Raw genomic sequence first — 7,577 nt, forward strand, 5'->3', positions numbered from 1 at the left:
CCCCCGCGCGATATCAAAATTATTGTGCATAGACAGATATTTGCGTTCCTTCTTCGAACTAGTTTTGTCATCGTTCTCAATATATTACAATCTTGCATCTTCACACTATCCTTGTCTTGACAGCCTGTCAATGAAGTTACCAATCGTCTTCCTTAGCAATGCTACACAATTCTAAAATGTAAGTATACCCTCAATGACCTTATAACGTCCCTGACATTTGGAGCTAAGTTTCAATCTTCTCGTGAGTCCTAGTGAGGTTTGCGTTTAGAGTTGCAATTTTAGGTTCGCGCCACACCTTGGGTGGCCGTTTCCGGGCCTTACGTATATACGGGTTGTTTTATGTAAATGCGGAACGCTTTGTACACCAAACTAATCTTTTTTAATTCTCCCACATGATGCTATATTGAGCTACAAAAAGGGGTGCACTTGAGCCCCTACCATTAAGGGGCACGTGCACATATAGCCATTCTAAGGGATACTATCTAGTAATTAGCCAATACTTATTTTATCCTAAAATTGTAAACTAAAAATCTTAACTTCAGGACATTTTTATTCCGAAAAATTTACCTGAAAACTGAAATTTAAGACACACTGGCTAATTCCTAAGTAGTAGCCCTTTAGAGTGGCTACGTGATGTCATTTCTACACCATTAAGCTAGGCTTAGCCACTCTATCTTTTATGTAGGTAAGTTTCTTTTTGACAATATGGATATATATATATATATATATATATTATATAAAAACTAGAAGTTGTTGCTAGTACATATATTTCGAATATGAAAATTGTCACATATTGGTGATCCAATGTTTGTGACATTTTGATTCCCTAGTAGTTTAAGTCTATTACAAGCTAATGTCTAGTGACTTCTTGTAGTAGTAGATTTCATCCAGATCCTTTGATAGTTGTAAGCTTACAAAATGAGGTGGAGTTGGATGTATTTTTGCAATATCCTTGCTTGGCTGCCAAAAATCTTCTTTGCATGCATCTTTTGCTAGAAGATGTGCTACTTGGTTTCCTTCACGAAAGTTATGCCGTAGGAACAGGTCCTTCCGTTGGAGCATCAATAACCTGCATGAATGAACAGTGTTAGTTACAACAAAGTGATCTTGGTTGATTGCATTGATGGCTTCAGTGGAGTCTGTTTCCACTTCTAGTGGGAATAGGTCGTAGATTGTTGCTATTCGAAGACCTTTGTGGATTGCCTGAAGCTCCGAGTGAAGAGGAGATTGGGATTTGTCTACCTTTTGAAACCCTATTATCCATTTGCCATAATGGTTTCTAAATACTCCTCCCATGCCTGATTTGTTACCTTCGTATTTGAAGGCCCCGTCAGTATTCAGTTTATACCAGTAACGTTGTGGGGGATGCCATTTTATGGTTATAGTGGATTTATCAGTGGGGGTATTTCCTGTGGAGTTGAAGAATAGGAATTCAAAGGCCAGATTACAAATGTCTTTCATGCGGGGGGAATAGTGAGTGTTATTGAAGTTATTGTTGTTTCTATTAATCCAAATTCCCCATAAAATAAAAGGAAGTAGATTATTCCAAGGAAGTTTTAGGGGGAGAGTGTTGATGTTCATGTCCTTTAATTTGGTGAGCCAATGAGTGTCCCCGTCAGAATCAAGATTTTCAATTTTTAACTGTTTCCATAGGCATGAGACAATAGGGCATTTGAAAAAAATGTGAGTGATTGTCTCCTCTTGATCTTGGCAACTGGGGCAGTTAGGGTTTATGTTAATCCCAATATGGTAGAGATATGATCGGCAAGGGATTTTATTATGAAGGGTTTTCCAAATAAATTTTTTTATTTTATTAGGACATTGTAATTTCCATATCCAATCGAACTCATGTTTAGTATCAGTGTCCCAATGTTTTAGTAATTGGTAGCATGATTTTGTGTTGAATATCCCATTTGGGCTAAGCCTCCATAAAGATTTGTCAAAGTTTTGAAGAGGTTGAGGTACTGAGTTAACATTGTCCAAGATGGTGGGGGGAATGTTAAAAGAGGTATTGTTGAAGTTCCACTTCCCATTGCGTAGTAATCTTTTTATTGGAAGGGTGCTTTCATTTAATTGGAGAGGACCTTCAATGCATTCTCTCAAGGGTGGTAAGTGGGGGATCCATCGAGTCTCCCAAGTATTTAGGTTGGAGTTTTTACCGGGAAGCCATTGAATTCCTTGACTACAAGTTTTCCATCCATTAAGAATACTTTTCCATATGAAAGAGGAGTTGTTGTAACTCTTATTGCTACATTTACGAATTAGAAGGTTTGCCCAGGGGGTGGATGTATTGTTAAGCAGTCTCCATGATAAACCACTTAGCAAAACTTTATTTTTTGAATGAGCATTTTTCATTCCTAGTCCTCCCATATCTTTGGGTTTTGTTACTATATACCAATTAATAAGATGAAGTTTTTTACGATCCGTCGTGGTGCCCCAAATAAATTTCCTTTGAATTTGATCAATTTGTTTATGAATTTTTATGGGTAGCATGGTGTATCGCATGGCATGGTTGGGGATTGAGTTAAGAGTAGCTAGGGCTAGTGTAGTCCTTCCTGCTATATTCAGGAGATTTGTTTTCCAATTGGAAAGTTTAGCCCGCATTTTATCAATAATGAATTGATAGTCGGATGCCTTGGGAGCATTGTTGAGGATTGGAAAGCCTAGGTAGTTCCCAAAATTTTTGGTAATTTTAATGTTGAAATCTAAGGCAATTTCCTTGGCCAGTAGAATGGGACAATTTTGTGAGAAAATTATTTTTGATTTCTCATTATTGATTTTTTGCCCTGACATATTACAAAAGGTGTTGAGACAGTTTTTGATGGTGCAATAATTTTTTTTGTCAACTTTTGCCATTAGGGTTAGGTCGTCTGCAAAGAATAAGTGGGATATGTGTGATGGTTATTTAGGCTAATAGGATCCCAAAGATAAGTATCTACTTGATGAAGAATCAGACGTGAGAGCATTTCCATGCACAAGATGAAAATAAAAGGTGATAGAGGGCATCCTTGTCTGATTCCCCTACTTGGGGCAAAAAAGGTAGTTGTAACTCCGTTTACCAAAATAGCAATGTTGCTAGTACCGATACAATTCATAATGAGATTCTTTATTTTGGTTGGAAATTGGAAGTTAGTGAGAGTTAGGTATATGAAGGACCATTCCAATCTATCGAATGCTTTTTTCAGGTCTAATTTTAGGATCATGTGCCCCTTTTTCCCCTTTGTTTTTTTGAACTGGGCTATTAATTTTTGGATTATGATTGCATTGTTCGAAGACCTTCTTCCTTTTATGAAGCTAGCTTGGAAGGGGCTAATAATTTGATTTAGAAAGGGTTGGATCCTATTTGCGATGATTTTTGTAATGGTTTTGTAAATGGTATTGCAAAGACCTATGGGTCTAAAAAAATTTAAATTATTGGCACTAGGCACTTTTGGGATTAGACAAATGAAAGTATTATTAATATCCGGAGGGAGTGTTTGGGTTTTAAAGACTTGAGTACAAAGGTTTGTGACTGAGTGGCCTACAATATTCCAGTATTTTGGGTAAAAAAAAAGGTTGTATGCCATCAGGTCCGGGTGATTTAAAAAGTTTGAAGGAAAAGATTGCTTTTTGAACTTCCCCTTTAGTTGATTGATTATCAAGGATTGATAGATCAATATTGTTGAAAGTTTGGGGGTTGTTCTTTATAGAAGACCAATTTGTAGCCGAATGGTCAGTTTTGAAAGCATTTTGGAAGTAATTGAGAGTATGGTCTAGGATTTGAGTTGGATCGTTGATCCAATTTCCAAGACTGTCTTTGAAATAGATTATTTGTTTTTCCTAGCTCTATTGGTGGCTACTTATANTGAACTTGAGTGGTAATTTTTGGAGTGTTGGATGCCCTTAAGTCTAGCTATTATCCTTAATTTCTTCCCGTGTGTATCACCAAAATGTTTTTCACTCCAATATTTAATGTTGTCCCGGAATTTTTGGGAACTATGGACATAGTTGGTATTATTCCAACTTCTCTAACAAGGTTTATAAAGTCCGGGTGACGACAACAAAAGGTTTCTAGCCTAAAAGGCTTGTTAAGAGAGGTACATTTTTTAGGATTACAAATTATTAGGAGGGGATTATGGTCCGAGTGGGTCCTAGGGAGGTGGGTGATATAAGCTTCAGGGAATAAGTTAATCCACTCTTCATTGGCAAACTCTGTCAAGCCTTTCTAATATGAGCCCTTTATTTTTTTTCTTTTGTTAGACCACGTAAACTTAGGGCCTTTATAACCTAGATCAATTAGGTTACATGTGTTAATGCAATTCCCAAAGGACCTTGGTTCTTTTATTACTGATTTTCTTTCCTCCAATTTTTCGTCCGAGGCTAGGACATCATTAAAATCGCCTCCTACTAGCCAGGGACCTCTAATTACATTGTGCATGTCTAATAGATTATTCCACATAATATTTCTAAGGTTCCTATCAGTACTAGCGTAAATTGAAGTAAAATACCAAGTTTTGTTTAGGGAAAATACCTCAATAGTAGCACTAATCTCCTGACTTCTATGAACAAAGCTATGGACTGTAACCTTGGTGTGATCCCACAAAATGACCATACCTCCCGACTACCCTTCTGCCGGGATTTCTATCATGTCTATGAAGCCAAACGGACTGAGGAGAGGAAGATGACTATCCATCTTGGTCTCTAGGAGCGTTACCATGCTAGGATGATGAGTATCAATTAAGTCTCTGAAACTTAGCCTAAAATTATCATTATTACCCCCTCTTATATTCCAAATGATAAAGGTAGTTGATCTATTCATGTTGAACGTTGGGTTGTTTAGATCTCCATTCTCCCTCATCCTTCTTGCAAAGATGGGGTTCCTCCTCTGAAAAGGAACCAAGATCATTGCATGTTTCCCCACAGTAGGGTCTGCTGGAGGCCTTATGTCCATTTGCACTTGTAAAGTGCCATTGGACAATAGAGAATCTTCTTCTGTTCTTGCATCTCCATAAATAGAAATATTTTTAGCTCGTCTAGGTTTGAATCCTCGACCACGTTTGTGGGATCAAGTTTACAGGATCTATTTCTTCTTCCATTGCTTGCTCCATTTGGTTGATTGTGTGAAGTTTGCATGGTTTGAGCAGTGTGTGCATTTGATGGTGGAGGCTGGTTTGCATGAGCATTCCAAGGGGTGAACACTGGGTTGATGTTGGTTAGAAACTCCGGAGTGAAGAATGGGAGTTCCACTGCTGGCATTGGGTTCTGGATTGGAATGAAGTTCTGTGGCATGTTCCAATCTCCCCTCATGGAATGGATTTGGTTGGTTGTGAGGTTTGGAGCTATAGGATTCAGAATATTGTTCAACCATACTTGGTTGATGTAATTGTTCATTGCCAAACGAACCCCTTCGGAGATTAATCGAGCTATGTAGTGGGTGTTTTGAAGGACTATGACAGTTTCCCTCCCCTCCAACATGATGTTGAAGGAGATTGCATGTCCCAGTAGTCCCATCTCCACCCACGACATTGGTTGGTAGTTCTATGGAAGGGGAGGTTGTATTAAGATCCTCCTTGGTTGTTGATTTGGGTTCTGTGTGTTTTGAGGAGGGTTGTTTGCCATGTTTGGAGTTAGGGATACTCGTTGAAGCTGAATGAGACAGTATCGTCTTCTTACAGAAATTGGCACTCTTGGCATCTTCTTTAAGAGTTGGAGAATTTATGGTAGAAGAAGGATCGACTGTGCAGGTGGAGTTAAGATTTCCTAGGTTTTCAATGATTGAATTTGTTTTTTGCATGCAATCCACTGGTTTTTCGTGTATTTAATGGAGATTTCGTGGATCAGGGATGAATTGGATTGGTGTGTGTCGATGTAGAGAGTATCAATGGCCATTTGTTCATTGGCTTGGGTTTTGCTTGACAGGTGTTGTGTGTCAGATTTTGCATGCAAGGGGATTGCATTGGCCAAGTTTGTATTAGCCGTGTTTGGGGGTGTGGTATGGGGATTAGTAGGGTCCTGTTTAGTGGGAGGAGGGGGGTTACTGTTGGCTAGGGGGAATTATAGGTGGTATTAAGAGTTGATAGGGTGATAGGGATGGTGGGGTTAGTCGATGGGGTTTGAAGTTTGAGTGTTTAGGGTGTGTAGTGAGTCCCTTTTATTATCATTATCAATTTTTAATAATTTGTTAATGGAATGATTAGGGAGTTTAGCTTCCAATTCTGTCTCTTCCAATAGGTGAAAATTGTTTGATGTTTTTAAAAATTTATTAGGAAGATCAGTTGTGTAGGGAGTAGATTGTTGTGGATGTGAAATTTTGTTTTTGTATATAAATTTTTGAGAAGATAAGAATTTACCTGACTTGGCATCAAAAATATTGACGTTAATACCTGAGTCCTGATTTTTTTCCGGCAATTTCGAAGTAGTATTTGTGGAACTCCATCGTTTCCCTTTGTTGAACGAGACTGTTTTCCAGATCTCTTCTTGCTTCTCTTGGCCAAGTTTGGGTTTTGGCATCCCCTTTATGTGTTCATCTTGAGCTTGATTAGTGATAGTTTGGTTGCACTGTTTTATTGAGTGGCCTAAGTGACCACAGGTCGTACATAACAGGTTGTCTCCCTCGTAGTGTATGTGTTGTTTGTGGGAGCCAATAAAAATAAAAGGGGTTACTGGTTTGTTTAAAGGAAGTTCGACACAAAGACGAGCATATCTTCCACGGAGTGCTGCCGATGTGCAAGCATCAACTTTCAGTAGTCTTCCTATTGTGCTTCCCATTTTTTGGAGTATTTCTCTATCATAAATTCTGTCTGAAGTTGAGGTAGTCTAACCTAAATTGCAGTGAAGGATTGAGTAGCTTTTGATGCTACAAAATTAGGGACCCAACGCTGGACAGAGAGGTAGTGGCCATAGATGAACAATGGTCCTTTTTGGATGGCATTTGACATATTTTCCTCTTTAGTGAATCGGACAATATAATAGTCTTCCCCAAGATCAATTAAAGGGAAAGTTTCACTTGATTTCCATAGGTCTGTTAGTTTCTTTTTTAGCACATCATGGGGGATTCTTTTTTCCTGTAGTTTAATTATTAAAGAGTGCCTCCATGGATAATATATCCTTTGTTTATCTTCTATGGTGATAGGGACTGAAATATTTTGCTATTGTGGGGAGGCTTGTGTATAGATTTGGTTCTTAATGTTATAGTGGATATCCATAGGGGATTGATGTGGAGAAGGTGAGTCTAGTGATATGTTGTTGTTCATGTCGTAGTTTGTCCTTATAGGAAATGGATTCTGTCTCCATAGGTTTGAGGGTGGAATTTATGTCTGGTAGTTTAGGAGGGATGGCTGTTTGGTTGCGAAGTGGTGGCATAAGGGATTTTCGGTTGAATTCTTTGGTTCTAGGATTAGAAAGAAAGGTGTCGGTCCTCAGCCTAAGGATAAGCACTCTCAAACCTATGATGTACTTTGAGTTGAAGTTTTTATGTAGATAAGTTGAAAAAGCTTCTCCTTGGACAAATAGGAAATTGTGAATCAAAATAATTAAAACTGTGAACTCAAATGCGAATTTAGAAAATTTCACGGGATATTTTCTTCCATATTTTTAAG

The sequence above is a fragment of the Nicotiana attenuata genome, chromosome 5, assembly GCF_001879085.1.
Source record: "Nicotiana attenuata strain UT chromosome 5, NIATTr2, whole genome shotgun sequence".
NCBI lineage: Eukaryota > Viridiplantae > Streptophyta > Magnoliopsida > Solanales > Solanaceae > Nicotiana > Nicotiana attenuata.